The 19,160-nt window shown below is 40.5% G+C and overlaps 1 protein-coding gene across 1 annotated transcript in view; it reads right to left on the bottom strand.

Annotated features, from left to right (window-relative positions):
• The window catches only part of CALCR (calcitonin receptor), a 156,429-nt gene extending 138,723 nt beyond the window's left edge, over positions 1 to 17,706 (bottom strand). The window contains exons 1-2 of the mRNA XM_040472670.1: positions 17,676 to 17,706; positions 17,267 to 17,487 (exon numbers count right to left, since the gene is read on the bottom strand). The gene's annotated coding sequence lies outside the window, so the exon portion shown is untranslated. The remainder of the gene's footprint in view (positions 1 to 17,266; positions 17,488 to 17,675) is intronic.
• Between the last annotated feature and the right edge of the window lie 1,454 nt (positions 17,707 to 19,160).

Here is a 19,160-nt window from a genome sequence, read left to right as displayed (position 1 = left end):
GAATCCAAAGCAGGCTCCAGGCTCTGAGCTGTCAGCACAAAGCCTGACATGGGGCTCAAACCCACAAATCGCGAGATCATGACCCGAGTGGAAGTCGGATGCTTAACCAACTGAGCCACCCAGGCACCCCTACAATTAATCGCTTTAAATTTCATCTGAATCTCTTTCTGAGAAGTTTATGTGCTGTGTCCATATGGACAGCATCATCTACAGAATGATGGAGGCACATTCAAATCAAAGGGATTTCTCAGGTTTTTACCATTACTGGAGTTGTGGTGTGAGAAAGTGAATAGAAGGTTTGAGATTCACACAGAATTGTAGGTGGGAAGTAACCAAAAGAAGCCTTGGGATATGGATAGAAGTGGGTGCAAGCCCAAATCCATCACTTAACTACTTAACTAGATGAGCTACTTTGGCTCATTTTAATCTGAGTTATAGTTTTCTCATCTATAAAATGAATATCATAATAATTATAAGAATAGATAGCAGTTATGAACTGCTATATGCTTTATACCATGTATGGCACTTTTCCTACTTTATCTAAAATCCATGAGATAGTCCTTTGGGATTGAAATAATTCCTTTCTTAAAGGAAGTTGAGGCTAAGAGAGGCCAAGCAATACTAGTAAGTAGTATATCCTATTGTGTACTCTAAGGACAACAGCCTTCCTGTTACAGTAATACTGGTTTCTGGAAGTTTGAGTACAGATCACATGAGATGCTGAATATGAAAGCATTTCTTAGACTGTATACACACTAGTCCACCAAAGCTCAGGTGTTTTCTCTATGGAACGTGCTATTCTATAAAAATATATTTATACACTGGCAATTTTTAAAAATATTTTTTAAAGTTTATTTATTTTTGAGAGACAGAGGGAGACAGTGCTAGTGGGGGAGGGGCAGAGAGAGAGGGAGACACAGAACCTGAAGCAGGCTCCAGGCTCTGAGCTGTCAGTACAGAGCCTGATGTGGGCCTTGAACTCACAAACTGCGAAATCATGATCTGGTCCGAAGTCAGACGCTTAATCGAGACGCCCCGATATACACTGGCAATTTTAAGTGTGACACGCTTCCTTGTAAATTCCTAAACAACTTTAAAGTGATACTCACCAGCATAAGGGTTAGTCTTGGGCTAATTTGTAGTTGCTTTGTGTACCATCCTCCATTCCCTAGCAGCATGCTTTTTTAAAAGACCCCCAAATTTAAAATTTTATGAATACATACAATTCCTTGCCCATTGTCCCTGATGTGAGGTTGGCGACTTAGGATCGACACATGTATAATTTTAAAATAAAGTATGTTTTAAAAAAAAATCTATCATCAATTACCGTCATCATTAGATAAAAAAGAAGGGATATTTTTGCTCCAGTAAAGGAAGAATGTAATCTCAGAACAAAGTGCAGTCCTTTAAATCAAACACACATCGTGTCGGGAGAAACTCTTGACATTGTCTTTGATCTTTTTTTTTTTAATTTTTTTTTTTAACGTTTATTTATTTTTGAGACAGACAGAGACAGAGCATGAACGGGGGAGGGGCAGAGAGAGAGGGAGACACAGAATCAGAAACAGGCTCCAGGCTCTGAGCCATCAGCCCAGAGCCCGACGCGGGGCTCGAACTCACGGACCGTGAGATCGTGACCTGAGCTGAAGTCGGAGGCTTCACCGACTGAGCCACCCAGGCGCCCCCGTCTTTGATCTTTTTATTTTGCTGCCAGACAGTGAAACTCCACCATGGATCAGCATGGGCCATCAGGCCGTATTTGAAAACCATCATTTTAAAGGCTACATGGGACGTGGAAAAATCATGGACGGGTAGCAAACAAACCTGGGTGAGAATGCATGCTCTGTTTTTAGTAGTTCCAAACAGCAATCCAAACCACGTGCTCCAAAGTTAGGCGGTTTAGGCCTAAATCCTGCCTCTGCTTTGAGATATATCACCTTTAAGTCCCTAAGCCTCACCGGTCTCCGTAGGTAAAATGGGTATAATAAGAATGCCTGTGATTATTATGAAAATGGGATTATTTGTCCATGTCCATTTGTCCATGACTCAACCTAATTAGCCCTCAAAAATGTAAGTTTTAAAAGTAACTTACTGTTCACATATTATTAACTATTATAATTATTTTATTCTTATTTCTTATTATTAATTTATTTGGCTTCTTTGATTTTCAGTTTTCCCATCTGCAAAACGGAGATAAAAATAACTAGTTTGTAGGGTGATTGTGGAGCCTAAATGAGATGATGCATGTTTGTACACAGATTGGCATATACCAGAAGCCCAATAAGTGGTGGTCCCTGCTATTTCTTGTAACATTTCCCCTCTTTGCTCTCTTAGTGCATTCACAGTTGTCAAACTGCCTTTGGCTCCTCCCAGCCCCTCTTTGGTGCCCTATTTGAAACTCTGTCCCAGGCTCCACCCAATCCCTCTCTCATGCTACCTGTCCCATTCATTTGTCCCTCAAAGTCCTGTGTGCATCTGAAGGTAATTTCAGCAACATATCACCTTGGGAAAGTTTTTAAACAAATACATTGAGAAATCCTAAAAGCAAATCACATGCATGATTATCACTTAAAAATTCAGTGATGTCTATTTTGGAGCTCTGCGTAAAGTATTATGAAGAGGAGGGGCTCCGGGGTGGCTCAGTCACTCAGTTGGTTAAGCGTCTGATTCTTGATTTTGGTTCAGGTCATGATCTGAACGGTTCGTGAGTTCGAGCTCCGCATTGGGCTCTCTGCTGTCATTACAGAGCCTGTTTCAGACCCCCCTCTCCCTGCCACACCTCCCCATTGCTCGTGCTCTCTCTCTCTCACTCTCTCAAAATAAATAAACATAAAAAATATTTTTAAATAACTATTATGAAGAGGAAAGAAAACAAAATGAAGGTTTTACAACAAAAATCTCTAGTTTGGATACAATGAGTAATGGTAAGACCAGACAAGCTTTCTTTCTTTCCGACCTAAGTCTTTTTTTTAGGTGTCCATCAGCCTGGACAACTCAGGGAGTCACCCAAGGTGCTGTATATCTCCCATACATTGCCCTATTGCCTACATCTCCCTACCTAATGCCCACTAGTCACCATGGTGGTTATGTTTGTATCCTGACCTTTCTTTTTTTTTTTTTTTCAACGTTTTTTATTTATTTTTGGGACAGACAGAGACAGAGCATGAACGGGGGAGGGGCAGAGAGAGAGGGAGACACAGAATCGGAAACAGGCTCCAGGCTCCGAGCCATCAGCCCAGAGCCTGACGCGGGGCTCGAACTCACGGACCGCGAGATCGTGACCTGGCTGAAGTCGGACGCTTAACCGACTGCGCCACCCAGGCGCCCCCTGACCTTTCTTTTTTAAATATAGGGTCTGAGATTCTGGACAGTGACAGATTCAAGAGGAGAAATTAACTCAGCCTATATTGCTATAATCTTGGTTCCTCAATGAAGAGTATCTTATCACCTAGCACATCTCTCTATTCAATAGAGGTATATATTCAATATAAAATTGTTTAATGCAGCATGGGATGGAACCGATATACCTGTGTGACACTGGAGAAGTTTTGTCTCCTTTATTTCTTCATTTATATGATGGAGGAGTTGGATTATAACCTCTAAGATCTGCTCTAATCATCTATAAAAACGTGTGTACTAAAGGAGTAGTGAATGGTACAAGGTTGTTTGAGAAGATTACATACAAGTGACTGAGAAGAGGAAACGTGACAGGGAGGTGCTATATTCTTTTGAAACTTCCTCAAATGCACAAGTAAATTATGGATTAACATAAATTAACATGAGTAGAACTTAAATATCTGAATGAAGGCTGGGAATGTAAAGCTGATGGCAAGAGAGAACTTTTATTGCAAACCTTGGTGTATTAAAACTAGATGTTTTCTCCTGAATCTTTCAGGTGGGACCTTTTAACAAATATGAAGAAGAGCTCAGGTGTATTATTCTCATTATGCTAAGAAATAGCATGGGGCTGGGGGTTAGGGGGTAGGAGCTTAGAAAAATTCATGCCTTAAATCAAGAGAGAAGTAGCAAAGAAAGTAGGCTCTGTCTCATCTTTCGAGGTTCAACATGTTATCATCAGTCAGTCTGCTCTGAATCATAACCTTTCTCAGTGTGTCAATTTTGGCTTTCTGGAAGGGAAAATTTTAGGCAGGGTCTAAATGAATTCTATAATGCAATGTTTATGAACCTTTGGGCTTCTACTAAATTGATTTTACTAATTTACTTGTTTGAAGGTTACCTAAACTGAACAGAATGGTGGCCTATCCTTTTCTGTTAGAGAAACTGATAATTTTCAAAAGCATTCAAGATGTGTTTCTGTGTTAAAGTCCAAGGGCTTTCCCCCCCCCGTCCTAAAAGGGTATTTTGCATTACTGAGGACAATATAAATATTATTCTGTAATATTTTGAGATTATAGAGGGCAAAGAAGAAGATCCTGAAGTGCTCGTTTTTTTTTTTTTTTGTTTTGTTTTGTTTTGTTTTTTTTCTTGAGTGCTTAGAATATAGAGTCACAGGGGTGCCTGCCTGGCTCAGTCAGTAGAGCATGCAACTCTTGATCTCGGGGTCATGAATTTTAAGCCCCATGTTGGGCGTAGAGCTTTCTTTAAAGGAAATACATAAATAAAAAATTTTAAAAAAGAATATAGCATCACATCAAATTGACACAAGAAATGCTAAGAGTAGATTTTCTTTTCCCATTAGATTGAAGTAAAACAAATAAAAGTATCTCCTTGTGCTATATACACATTTTTTTTCTTTTATTCTTTTTCTCCATGAATTTGATTACACTTTTCTACAACTTTGGAGGATAAAAGCTTCTCACTTTGTGATGCATTCATTTCCTGGCCTCTGAAGTGATAACCTACTGCTGGAAAAACGACTTGATTCACAGGGAAATTGGATAATCTAATGCAAAGCAGTTAGGTTCTAGATCAATATTCTGTGAAATATCCCTGACACACATGTTTTCCAATTCTTTCTTTCATTATTCTTAAAATGAGCTGTAACAGTAAGGGGGGGGGGGAAGCTTTAGAGTAAAACGCATTACACAATACTCTGCATGAAAAATTTCACAGCAGTAAATAAGAGAACTATAATATTAGAAAATAAAATAACCTCAGATATGGTAAATAAATTAAAAGGGATCAGAGATGGTAAATAGAAATCCCTTGTGAGCAGCTGAGCATCCTTAACACGGAAGCGCACACAGATTTTCCCTCGGGTATCTGATCAGATCTCCCCCGCTGCACGAGTACTCAGAGTGCTGACATAGTCACCGCGTAGGGAAATGAGACCGCTTAGAGCACATGGAAAAGACTTGGCATGCTCCAAAATAGATCTTGGAAAGTTTATCATCTCCAAGTGAGTGAATAGGAAACTTGACCATTTTTAGACTAATTAAAATTCAATGTATTTGTACTTGCCATTTTTAGACCACTTTTTCCCCCCACATCATTAAGACCATATATATCATGGGTTTCTGACTAATTTCCATGGAAGTAATCAAAATATAGTTTTGAAATTCTACTTAAAACCATGTTTTGTTAAGAGTTGTGTTTTGCATTTTTGCAGCAGAAATTGCACCTTTAAAAGAATAAAAACAGATTAACTTTTTGAATTTGACTCTGCTTTTCATGAATGAGGTGTCAACTTGGCAAAGTACAATTTCCTCTTCTTGTAAACCACAGGGCAGAGTGGAATACTATTAGCATGGGTACATCTCATGACAGCTATAGAGACTAATATTTAGAACAAATTAGGAAAACCACTATTTAATTCTTTTAATTTTCCAAGAAAAAGAAATCTGTGGATCTGCTGCTGAAAGACATGCAAAAATGCAAAATTGAAAGACATTTTATGTCATGATAACAAATTTTGGCTGTTAAGCTTTTAATGTAAATTTACAATAAATACATTTCCCTTTTAGCATTTACTTACTCTCAGGAGCCAGACCTCCTTGGTTTCCTTTCCAAATCTGTCGTGGATTAAGCTGCGTCTTCTCCCATAGGTTACTTACCTCTCTGTGCTTTAGTTTCTTCATTGTGTAAAGAGAATAATTATAGTACCTACCTGAGAGGGTTGCTGTGAAGATTAAATATATTAATATCTATTATTATCACTGGCTCAAAGTAAGTTCTATGTAAGTGTTACTATTATTATTACTACCATTATCACCATTATTAAAATATTTCAATAAATCTATTTTTTATCTAAGTATCCTTGAAAGTTGTTAAAACATACTTTTCTTAAACACAGGAAATTACACTGCTGGGAGTCCGAGACTGATCAAAATTTCACATTGGGCTCTGTTTAGAGTATGGTCTGGTCAATTCCAACACCATAACTTAATTTCTAAGAGTTTCCCATGTACAAGTTGTTTATATTGATGCAGTGTTCTTACTCCAGCTAGTTTTGCATACTGTAACTTGAAATACTTATTTTAAAAAAACCTCATTTGAGCCAAATAATTTGTGAAAAGTTCTTACTTAGGAATACTTATTTTGATATATGGGCAATAAGGCAGACAGGTGAAAAATGTAGTTGGTTAAAACTGCAGATTCAAAAGAGGCTAAGAACTATAGATACAGTTATGATAACTTATAAAAGTGATTCGATTCTTAAAAGCCCCATATCCTCCAAGGGTGATATAGATTAAAATTAGCTTTTACAAGAGTGGGTATGGTTTTACCTTAGCAGGTGTTAGCCCCCTTTAAACTCATGAATATGACACCAGGTGGTCAATCCTACTATGAAAAGTTACATCTAAGGGGAGATTTGAATCTTATCAAAAAGGCACACCTGCCCCCAAGTCACACTTGTGTTAGTACTTAAAATTCCTGCTATTATCTTCACTTTCTTTCAAAAAGTCAGATTTTCCAAAGATTTTCAGCCAGATATCAAGAGGCGGTGTACCATAAAAGGGTCTTATAGTCACATAAATTGAGAAATGCTGTGGATGGGACAAGATTAAATGGATGTACTCCTTCAATTTGTTACATAGATATTTATTTAGCACGCTGGGAATTAAAAGTGTCAACAAGACAGACCTTGTGGAATTTATATTCTAATGTAGGTGATAGAAAACTAAAAGAAACAGACACAAAAATAAAATGCTTACAAACTGTATTGACTATTATGAAGGAAATAAGCAAAGAGCTGAGATAAGAGATTAGTAGGACAACACATACTTTAGAAAGTGCAGGGACTGTAGCGGGACTCTTCAGGGAGTGAGCGTTGTTAAGCTAAGGCCTGAAGTAAGAGAAGCAGCCAGCCATGTGCCAATGGGTGAAAAGAACATCCCGGACAGAGGGAAGGGCACGTGCGAGGGCATGAGGGGGAAAGGGTGTAGTGCCTTCCGGTGAATGGATCAAGATCAGCGTGGTGGAGTGAGTGGTCCCAGTAGATGAGGCTGGGCTCATAGGCTGTGGCTGCCAAGTCACACACAGGAACTGGAGGCCAAGGTGATGAGTGTGAGCATGGGTTCAGGTGTCCCCGGAAGCTGTTATGGACAGAGGAGAAACGGAATCTGGGTTACATTTGAGGAGCTCATTTTGGGCGCTGAGCAGAGAATGTGTCAGGAGAGGCCCAAGGGCTAGTGAGCAGGCCACATAGGAGGCTGTTGGGATGGCCCCGGCAAGAGCTGACGGTGTGGGGGCTACATTACAGGCGGTGGATACGCAACGAAGCCCACTTCTCACAGTTTTCAACAAGCTGATGTGTGGCATAAAGTTTCAAGTTTGGGAATAAAGATCCAAACTGATTTGATTGGAGAACACACAACAGGAAATGCCAGGTTTAAGAATTAGCTCCTAAATCGTTGATAATGCAAATATACTTTTTTTTTTTTTCCTGAAGGGAATAAAGGTTTATTCCACTACAATATTACCTGCAGGGAGCAGTGTTTATAGGAAGAGGGTAAGAGGAAAGCAATCGATTTTGGCAAGCAAAAAACGAGCTGAGAGGGAGATTGTGGAAAGATTCAAGCAATGGGGATTTTTGTTAGGAAAGCGGGCTTCTGCAATAAATGGGAATACTATGAGTGGAGGTGCTTAGGGAACTAAGAGAAGAAAAGGGACATAAGAGACAGCGTCTTATGCAGTGTAGTTCAGGGCCACTGTTACTTATGTGTTCAACTGGCCTCGTGGTTATCTAATATAAGGACATTCATGCAATTTTTTTTTTTCTTTTTGCAAATGTTCACAACTCCCTGCAGTTCTGCAGACTCTTCAAGAAGAGCACTGGACTTGGAGTCTGAAGACTGGAGTTCTCAAGGCAGCACTGTCACCTACTGATGGGGAAATATGCCACTGCATATTCCTCTTTAATGAAAGAGGTCTCCTCTTTAATGAAAGCATTGGACCTCTTATTAATAATAAGGATACAATATTAGTTACCAAGAAAATGTATGACATTACCTCAAATACCAGGAATGCCTCTTTAACAAATTAAAATGCAGTTCAATGAGGCTCTAACTTGCAGTTTTGATATTTGCTGATTCCAAGTTGCTACTCCTCAAATTTGCCCAGAGTCTTAATATTTTAGTAGCTAAGAAATGCAAAGTTTCTCATTGAACTTCTATTTACTAAAATAACATATCTAATTTGCAAGAATATACGTTTTCCTCACTGGATGCAATAAAATTATTTTCATTCTGAATGGGAAGAAAAGCACCCCAGTAAATTCTTGCTTTTCCTTGAATTGGCCCTCGAGCAACAATGATCGCTCACCACTTTGCTGGGATTTTTTGCCTTAATGCCATCTTTGCAGTCTATATGACGTTAGGAATGAAAAAGTGTTCTAATATTGTCCTGACCTTTTAGCCCTGTAGTAGGCCCAGGGAAGGAGGTGCTAAAGCAATTTGCATTATTGTGTTCTTTGTGTCATGAATTTCTTTGAATCTTGGGCTAAAGAGATCCCATCTCAATGTCTGTAAACATGGACGTTTTCCACAATACACCCTTCGTGCCTGCAAGAATTCTGTCGGACTTGAGGTTGGAAACAAATAATTATGCTGAAGTTTGGGTTAATTCATGTATGAGTCATGTCCATCTGAAATTCAAACTTGTCAATGGTGCCATTTGCCTTTCCCTTTGCCCTTATTGCCCTGGTTGACTTTGTGAGCCCCCCGCTCGAGAGGCAACTTCCTCAAATAGCAGAGCTTTCCTTTAAAAATTTTTATTATCAAGGAGATTTTTTTTTTCCTTAGGATAGTTCTGGGATAAGTGCCATTCCTTTTGGGCTCCAGAAGAGGATAAATATAGCTATCATATTTGGCTGACACCAAATTCATCTCTGTTTGTAATACATTAACAGCTACTTCATAGAAATAGGTTTGGGTCAGACAAGAAAGCCTAAAATCCTAGAACTATATCACATTTCACATTTTCATTGCAGTGCAGGGGGTTCCTGCTTATGTGTGTAGCTATCTAGAATGTTCCCTTTTTCACAGAGCACGAGCCTGGACTATTGTGGGGTATTCCAAAAGGCTGGGTCTTGGTTGTCAGGATGATAGCCACAGACCCGGCAGCCCCACTGGGCTGGAAAGCTGAGCATAAAGCCTCCAGAGATACTGACTTAAAAGTCCATGTTGACAAGGGCTCCTATTTCTGTTATTGAAGGTTCTGATCATTCAAGAAAATTAATATAGACAAATTATAATTAAAAAAAAAAGATGTCCAAATTACCATCAAAATGTCATTTAACTGCAGTAGGGCAGCATAGTTTTTTTGGCATTAGGTGATCTTAGGTTTGAGTTCTAGCCCTGATGCTTTGGAGATGCATGAACCTTGGTGAGTCACGTAAGCTTTCTGAGTCTGTCTTCGTGAAATGGGCTTAATAATATCCCATATGATTGTCATGATAATGACTGAGCATTGCTGAATGCAGCACACAGTCAGGGTTCAATGAGTTGTAGTAGGCTGTTTTTGTTGTTACTTTAGTTATATTCCTAAATTCCCAGAGATACTAACTTGGTGACAATCAGTTATTCAAATAATTTAAGCTTAATTGTTTCCAGGGCTTTGATCCACACTGGGAATATGAGAAGGGAAGTCCCATTTTTCGCCCCTGCCTACAGAGGTATAAATATCACCTAAGTAGCTTCAGTCTGGTGCAAGAGGCACGGGAGATGTAGAGGTATATGCTTTGTGATTAAGAAAGTGTAAGGGGGCCAGTGGAAAACAATTCTGCATGCTTAGAATGAATGCTATGTTCTGAATAAGTAAGCTATGTTTTTTAAAAATGTTTTTTATTTATTTCTGAGAGAGAGAGAGAGAGAGAGAGAGAGAGCAGGGAAGGGGCAGAGAGAGAGGGAGACGGAGGATCTGAAGCAGGTTCTGCACTGACAGCAGACAGCATGATGCAGGGCATGAGAGCATGACCTGAACCAAAACCGAGAGTCGGGCATTTAACCAACTGAGCCACCCAGGTCCCCCTGAATATGTAAGCTATGTATGAAATGCTCACTAAAGAAAATAGAGTTGGCTCTTCAAGTAAACACTGATTCAAGCTGGAAATAACAGTACCGGTGTAAGAAAAGTGGGATGGATTACTGATTTGCAGCATACCAGAGAGAAGGGACTGAAATCTCTGGGGTATCAGCTAGTTGATACCTTAAAAGAGGAAAAATTTAAGGCTTAATGTGACAAAAATAATTTCAGGGAAAAAAAGCACCATATCTATGGCAACATTTAGGTTAGTTTAACTCATTTCAGTAAGAGAAGAGAAAGCCTCCTCTGTGTGCTGTGGAATACAGGATAAACGGATGACTCTGTCCTTTTTAATCGAGTAAGAAAATAAGAAAAATTAACAGATCCTACAACAGAAAAGGGAGATAAAGTGCCAGAAGACAAGTATAAAGTGGTATAACCTGTGCCTCAAAAGTGGTATTTTTCCCTGAAAGATTCACCCATGAAACTTCTGAGTCTCCATTCTGAGAAATATTGGATACTGAAATAATTGGGTTTTCTAGATTGTAGTCCCAGAGGGTAGGGGTTAATGAAACCCATCTTTACCCAATACACTGTTATAATAAAGAGTTCATTTCAATGAATGAGAGACAAAAGGGAAGAATACTTTATACACACACACATACATAGGGGCATGCATGGTACTTCCTAGAAGCTCTAAGGAAAGAGATATCAAGGTGTGATATTATATCTTGCCTTGGTGGTGGGGGCGGGGGTGGTGGGAGAGGGTTGGCCATCCAGGTAAGGCTAAAAGAAGGAAGCAGCATTTAAGTTAAACTCTAGGGGACTGTAAAATTTCAAAGAAGGGAAATAAAGCAAGGAGTTCATGTCAAACTAATTGAAATTATTGTAGACCCTCAGTGTCTCAATTTCTTTGCTTCTCTTTTATTCCTCAACCCAATACTGAAATTGCTCTTAATTACATCCAACTGTGATCTCTCACTTCTTACCCACTTTATTTACTTGTGGTGCCCACTTTTTTTCTCCCCGGCTTCCACAAAATCACTTTCTCTTGTGTTTCTTCCTTTCATCTAGCCTTTTATCTCTATCTTTTTTTTGCAGACTCTTGTCCCCTAAAAAAAAAACAACAACAAAAACAAACAAACAAAAAAACCTGGTTCTCAGGATTCTTAGATGTTTTTCTTTTCTTCAAAATTTTCTGTCTTTTTTTTTTCCTTCTTCTTTCTTTTCAGTTTTTACTTCTCCAAAGGAGAAATCGTCCCTCCTTATACTATCAGCTGAAATAGATACACTTACATCTTCCTAATCCATATCTCTAATACAGAAGTCTTTCTCAAGTCACAAATTTCTGTATCTACTTCTACTGGACATCATCACATGGGTAAGTCAAATGCATCACGTTCCAAATTAAATTCTTTATCTTCTGTCCCTAAAATATTCCTTGTCCAGACCACATGAAAGACATCCATCTCTCCTATTATCTGTGAAAGACACCTAGAATTGATCATACTATCAGCTCTCTCCCTCATTCATCTCACTTCCAATTTCTACCATTTGCCCGTTTCCACCAAAGCTATCCCTACAATAATCTCCTGACTGTTTTCTCTTCTTTTCTATCTCCCACAAGGTGACCCTAACTATTTCTCTCCTCTGTTACTGCAATAAGGCTCCAGGTTTCCAGTTAATTTATATCCATTGCTCCTCCGACCTAATCTCTCCTATCTTCTGGCTGCTGTGATCTACCAGAACCACAGATCTGCTTATTTCAGTCCCCTACTTTAACTCCTTCGAGAAACCCCATTGTCTTCATGATAAAATTCAAATCCTTTAATGAGACAGGCACATAAGCCCTGCTCTGCTGACCTCCCCAGCACCAACCCAAATACCCATGGCTTCCTGAAATCACCATGTTGTTTTAAACCTCCAGGGCTTTTTAGAGTCTTGTGTCCTGCCTGTAGCACACTCGTCTCTTCCCCTCCTTATTGGGCTTCTTCTGTCTTGTCATATCAATGCCGGATGATGTCCCCTTTAGGGTCACCTCCCTCAGAAAGCTTTTCTGATGCTCCGCTCAGTTCTGTTCCTCCCTCCTTCCACAACATTCATAGCATTTCTTTATTGGAGTACTTACCACACGATGGTGTAACTATCTGTTGATCTATCTGTGTCCTGCAGTTCCCAGGAAGCCCGGAGCTGTAACCCGTCACAAAATCCCCCAACTAGGACATAATAGGCATTTAGTAAATATGTACTGAGTTTAAAAATATGAGCAAAGCTTTAAGGATGGAAATTTGTTGAATGTGTTACAAGAGAATGACTAAGACATTTTGCAGGATGGAGGAAGGTAAGATTTGAAATGCCGGATTCTGAACTATGTAAGACAAGTAAAAGGCAGGGATGAAGACCAGGGCTGTGGAAAGAAACAAAATGCAAAGCAATGCAGCTTCACCACTGAACCACTGATGTAAAGTCCGCCCCCCCCCCACTACAAACCTCGATTTTGAGGCAACAGAATATAAACTGAGATTGAGGGGTGAGGGCACAAGGGTTGAAAGTGAAGGATGGACTCCAAACCTGGAGTCAATTTTTGCAGCGTCATTATGGCTTCAGAACTGGAATTAGGGAATTGTTGTGGTTTCCAACTTGACTTGAATAGGAAAGATAAAATGGGATTATATCATGAAACATCTTAAATGCCTGGCTGAAGAGAGGGTTCTACGTCTTATGGTCCCTCAGCAATCGCTGAATAATTCTGAACAGAAGGTGACAAAATGGGAGCTTAGAAAATAAGTCTGACCCTATTATATAACACTCAATGCATCAAGGAGGCTGAATGTAACTGAATATTAGGAGAATATTTAACTATTTTGTTAAAAATAATAAATGCTCAAAATAAAGGGGTGGCAGTGAAAGTAGAAGGAAGAGAAATGCAACATCCATAGGAAAAACTGGGGGTAGCCTTGAGACTTGATAAGAGAGAAGAAGACATACATTTGCAACAGACATTTCAATGAGATAGAATGGTTAAATATTGATTACAAAAACAGAAAATATTTCACCGAGCTAGGTACTTTATTTCTTTGAGAAATATCTCCTTAGGTTTAGAGTACTGTGTTCTTCTTTTACAAAGAATACCAATTTATACACTATTTTTAATAAAGGGGGACTTTTCATTTGAATGAGGACAGAATCTTAGACCGGTGAGGTATTCACAGGTACCCTGGAGGTATTGTGTGAAGTGACACAGGGCAGTGGCATAGAGCCACAGGCATAGTGGAAGAAGCATAGCCAGTTCTGATGACATATACATATTCTTGCCAAGCCAGCTGGTGTTAGAGACCTTTAACTCTACTCTTTGATCAACTCTTCCTCCCCTAAAATTATTATTCTTAAAACAAAACAAACTACATTCCAATCAGATAACACTCTTTTCAGAATACCAATCCAAAAAAATAGCATTTAGAAGTACTGAGGAATATATTATGATGACATTTTCTACCAATTCTTTGTCTCTAACTTATTCACGTCTAACATAAAATTCTAGAGACCCCAAACAGTTCCATATGACCGGTTTTCTAAACTCATAAAGTAAAGCCAGAAACATACGTTAATACTGGCTCCTGTGTTTTGATAGAATTGAAAACAATTGTGACAACATAACCTATTATCAATTGATTTTAACCTTATTATATGGAGCTCTGGAAGATCATATTAACATTGAAAAGCACAAAGTTGTCACATAAAATAATGCTTTTGATTATAATTAAACTGGAAGAAACTCTCATACCAGAATGAAATGATTACTTATGTATTGGTCATTCTTTATTGGACACAAAATCCTTGAGGATAGGGATATGACGTATGTGTTTATGTATCTTCAGGTTTAATGCAATGCTTGACATATAACAAACAATCAAAAATATTTTTTAATGAATGGCATTTAAAAAAGTATAACACTTACATAGAACCTACTGTGCACCAGGCACCTACCCACCGTGACTTACAAATATTAATTTGTTTAATTGTCATTAGAGAAATCTTTTACAAAGGAAATTAAGGCATGGGGAGGTTAGATTACTTGCCTGGAATCCTACAGCTTCTTAGAAAATGATGGAGCCAGGCATAAAACACAAGCATAGCCATTCTAGAATCTGTGCTCTTAACCAATATTGCTTTTTAAAAAAACTGCTGCCTTTAATTTTTAAGAAATGTTTGTAAATATATCTTTTATTACATTTTGAACTGAGACTAAGAAGACCTTGGTTTGTGTTAAATTTACATGGTTTGTGGCTTTGAGCAAGTTCATTAACCTAATGGGTCCTTAATTTCCTCATATGCAAAATCCAAACAATAGCTGGTACCTCACAAAGCTCTTGTGAGCCTTAAGTAAAGTAATTTATGTGAAAATGCTAGAACATAGTTGGCACCTGGGGTATGTTAGTTGGTGTGCCAAAGACAATGGTACTACTTTCCTCCTTCTCTCCTTTCAAAGGGTATATATTTGCACATGACACATCATTCAGGTCTTTTAAAAAATGAAAACAAATTCTATGTTTCTTAAAGCATTATTTCCAATATCTTTCCAAGCTAGAGCTAATTTACGAAAGCATTTTCTGGATGGTCAGGTAAGCTTCAAACTCAATAGCTTGTTTTCTGGAGAAAAAAACATGTTTTTCCCAGAAGCTATTATGGTTTAAACATCTACCATCAGGGAAAACAACCTCTTTTTCTTCTAATTGGGAAATCAAATTAGATATAGTTTTTAAAGAAAAAAAGATTCAACCGACAGTAGAACATACGGCATTTATTTTCACCAAGAACCTCCAAAATTAACGGGCTCTACCAAATTTGACAGGAACCATCTCAAACAGTGGTTCCCAGTCAGGGCTTCACATTAAATCACATAAAAAAAAAGTGGACCCTTCCTCAGATATTCTGATTTAATTGGTTTGGGGAAGGGTCTAGATAACCTTATTCTTTTGAAAGCTCTCCCATTGATTCTAATTTGCAGCCTTGAGTTGAGAACACTGGTTTAGGTTATCATTGAAAATATCACATCTCCTATTTCCATTTCATTTTTACTGCAGTAAAACACAACAGTAGATAATATCTTCATTCATGTCAACATTTAAAGAGTCTGAGAAGTTCACCAAGAACACAGTTGCCACAATACCACTATACTAAGATTTAGCTCCATTTCTTTAACTGATTGAAACAAATGCTACCTTTATACATCCATCATCATTCATTATCTGGAATTCAAATACATAACAAAATGGGAAACCAAAGCCGTATTTATATCAGGTAATTTTCTTCAACTCCAAGCATCATGAAACAATACAACTCTAAGATTATTTATGTGTTCCTGTGAATAAGTTATAATAAGGATTTCATGTTTACTCAGTGTATTGGTGTGGTCAATAAATAATCTTAGAGCATTTTACAATATGACTGAATATTATTCTTACGGCTATAGTTCCCAAAATTAACTGTAGATTAGAGGCATTGAACCAAAACAAATCCTGGCTGATGGATGTTTTCAGCTATGTTAAAATATTGAGTAGAAATGAGTGCCCACTGAGAATGCTGACTTAAACTAAAGATGTTTGCAAATCTAATCACCTTAGTTCCTTTCACAATGTCAGTGTAGAGAACCAGCACTTTCTACTTTTATAAGCTGAGTTCTTTAACTGAACACATAGTAGGCTAGCAACATGCTATTACAAATTATACTCTACAAATCCCACAACACTAAAAGCATTCCAACTCTATCTTTACTGGTAAGCCAAAGTGGCCCAAATGTATGAAATATTTGCTTTCTCTTACCATTTAAAACACACTCAAACTTAGACACTCTGCTATTTAAAGATTATTTTCAGTAACTACATGGTCACACTTTGATTTCTTTTGAGCATTTCACTTTCCATCACCCAATAATTTCAACAAATAGCCTTGAACAGATGTCTTGGTTTAGGCTAACTAGAGCCACGAAATTGTCGGGGTCTCCCGAAGATCGGCAAATGGAACCCTGCCTCCTAGTCTCGCATACACCATATAATATTAGGTAAAGCTTTCAGGTAGAACTTTTCTTAGGCATATTTGCAAGGTAAAGCCTGAATAATGGGTTAAAAATCGAACTGGATTGTTGGAGTTTGACTTTGATTGGATTTCCTTGTACCTCAAGGAAAATGACTGCTTGGGGAAGAAGAATTCATCTGTTAGAGTTTTTCTTGATGTCTTTCACCCAGGCTTGGAAAGAGCATCATGAAAAAAGAGTACCCTTTTGGAAACTACGCACACAACATATTTTTCCTAATAGGTGTGAAGAATGGCTGCTATGCATAAATGATTGTTGGAAAATAATTCTCTGTAAAACATGACTTAACAAGCAACGCCATTCACCACTGTACTCATTTCCAATATCCAGAACAACGATGACACATCACATAGATGCCGATATTATCTGTTTGTTAGTTAATAAACACCTTTTGGAAAAAATCCACAACCCTCAGCCCCGTAATTTTCATACCCAGTAAGTTGGAAAATAAAACTTTTGAGAGAAAATTGATATTAGTAACATAGTGAAAGTCACAAAAAATTCAGAGGAGCCTGCAATATGAAATCCTAAGTTGTAGCACCTTCCCAGGACAACCCTCTTTTCTCTAATCAACGGTAAAGTGAGACGACAGAGACTAAAGCTGACCCTACATTTGAACCTCAAAGCACCACAATCAAACTGCAGTTTTGCAATCAAAAAACAAGGTACCTTGTGCCCTTCCACTGCTAACCATCCCCGGGAACATCCCAAAGCTTTAAGTCCCGTTCATTCCCAGACCCTCCTTACCTGGAATAGTCTCACAGGGCTGCTGGGCACAGCTCAGTAGAAGCGAAGGGCATTCGCAGGTGGTGGCTCCAGAGACTCAGGAACTCAAGCTACAGCGCCCATCTCCTGAGCAGGAGATGTCAGCCTCAGGGTGAGGTGCACGGGGTGCGCACCTCTCCAACCCCGGAAGGTCCGCGAGCCGCGCGGCGCAGCCCACCCAGTTGTCTGGGGGGCTGGCTTTCCTAGTTTGATGAGAGAGCAAACTGCGTTAGTCCTCAGCCCTCCTCCTGCCCTCCCTCCCGATTCCCTGACACTTTACTTCTGCCTTAACTGATGGTTTAAACCTAGACCCAGCTTGTATTATGGGCTAAAAGGTAACTGCTTTTTCCCCATGCGTTGTTTCCATCTCCCCAAAGTCCAGGAGGCTCACCTTCCGGGCGCCTTCCTTCCCTCGCCCAGCTGTGAGCTGTGCGCAAACTTCTCCCGACTTAAGAGTCCTATCCTCGCCCGCGCTCCCGCCCCACCCCCGCCCGCCTCCCCCCAGGCTGCAAAGGAGGTGGCAGCGGAATTGATGAGCGCCAGCCCCCCCCAACCCCGCCCGCAAGCCCTCCCGCCCCCGCCAGCCCCCTCCAGTCCCTGGAGAGGGAGGGGCGAGCAGGAGAGCGCCGAGCGCCTCGGTGCCAGCCCCTCTCGCCCCGGCCCACAAGTGGGGCTACGCCCGCGGCAGCTGCCTTGCTCCAGTCCGGGCTGGGGCTCACCCCACGAGTCCCGGAGACTAAAACGCGGCGTGAACACGGGGAGCAGGAGGGGAACTCGAGTTAGACCTTGGGTAGGGAGGAATGGGGAGGGGGGCGACAGTCTGGGTGGGAGATTCGTAGCTTGTCCCCGGAGGCAGCTTTCTGGGAGCCCTGTCCCTTCCCCGGAGATGCAAATTCCGGAGGGAGGTGAGTTTCTAAAAGGACCTACACCTAGAGACCATGCCGCCCTGGCTCCTTAAACCAGTACTCGGGGGACAGCACCACCTGGGAGCCCGTGGAGAGAGGGTCGGTAGTGGGCGAGGTAGTGAAAGTGGGATGAGGATCAGTGGGAAAACGATTGGCGAGGAGCTGGGGTGCTGAGAGGAGGCAAGAAAAAGAGCCGGGAGACAGGACGTGACAAGAGGAGCCACCGGGGTCCGGCAAACCCTGGGAGAGCGTTCGGAGTTGGGTAGCTGTCCGGAGCTGGGGGCGCAGGCTGGATTTGGGGGAACAGCGCCCTCCTCGTAGGGGACTGATGGTGGGCACAGTAACCTAGGGTGAGTGACCGCAGTGAGGACGGCGTTGGAAGACGGGGTTCGGAGTGCCAGACTTGGTGTTGGGGACTGCGACTCCTCTCTCTTCCCTCCTAAAGCCCTGGATGCGAGGAGGAGCCCGGGACAATCCGATTCCAGGCACAGCGCAAACCTGGCTGGCTGGTGCGCCCTGGGAGGCGGGCAAGTTGGTTCCAAGGACACACAGCCCTTAACATCCTTTAGCCCACCTCTGGGTAGAGCAAGGCAGCAGCGGACACTTTTTTCCTAACTCTGTTGAAGGGGTGTTGGGCTAAGAAAGCGGCATCTCGCGAGTCCCGGGACTGCAAGGTGGCAGTACACCGTCCAGGTTACCAGGTGCTCGGCAAAGAAATGATGGTAACAACAACATAAGAGGACGGGAAGAAAGCCAGACGGCAATACAGCACACTTTCCCGGGTAGTTCGAGTTTCTCCTAAACACTCAGGAGGCAGAGGTGCTCTGTGAATGGGACTGCAACCTACACCCATCCGTTCTCCGATCCCTATGCTGGAGAGGTTAGTCACTATAGGCAAAAGATGTGTGTGTCTCTATCCTATTTTGAGCTTGCACTCTCCATCTCAGGGAGACTTCAGGGACCCCTATAAT

The sequence above is a fragment of the Herpailurus yagouaroundi genome, unplaced genomic scaffold (genome assembly GCF_014898765.1).
Source record: "Herpailurus yagouaroundi ecotype Mexico unplaced genomic scaffold, PumYag 100, whole genome shotgun sequence".
Classification (NCBI taxonomy): domain Eukaryota; kingdom Metazoa; phylum Chordata; class Mammalia; order Carnivora; family Felidae; genus Herpailurus; species Herpailurus yagouaroundi.
This window is presented reverse-complemented; position numbering and strand designations above follow the sequence as displayed.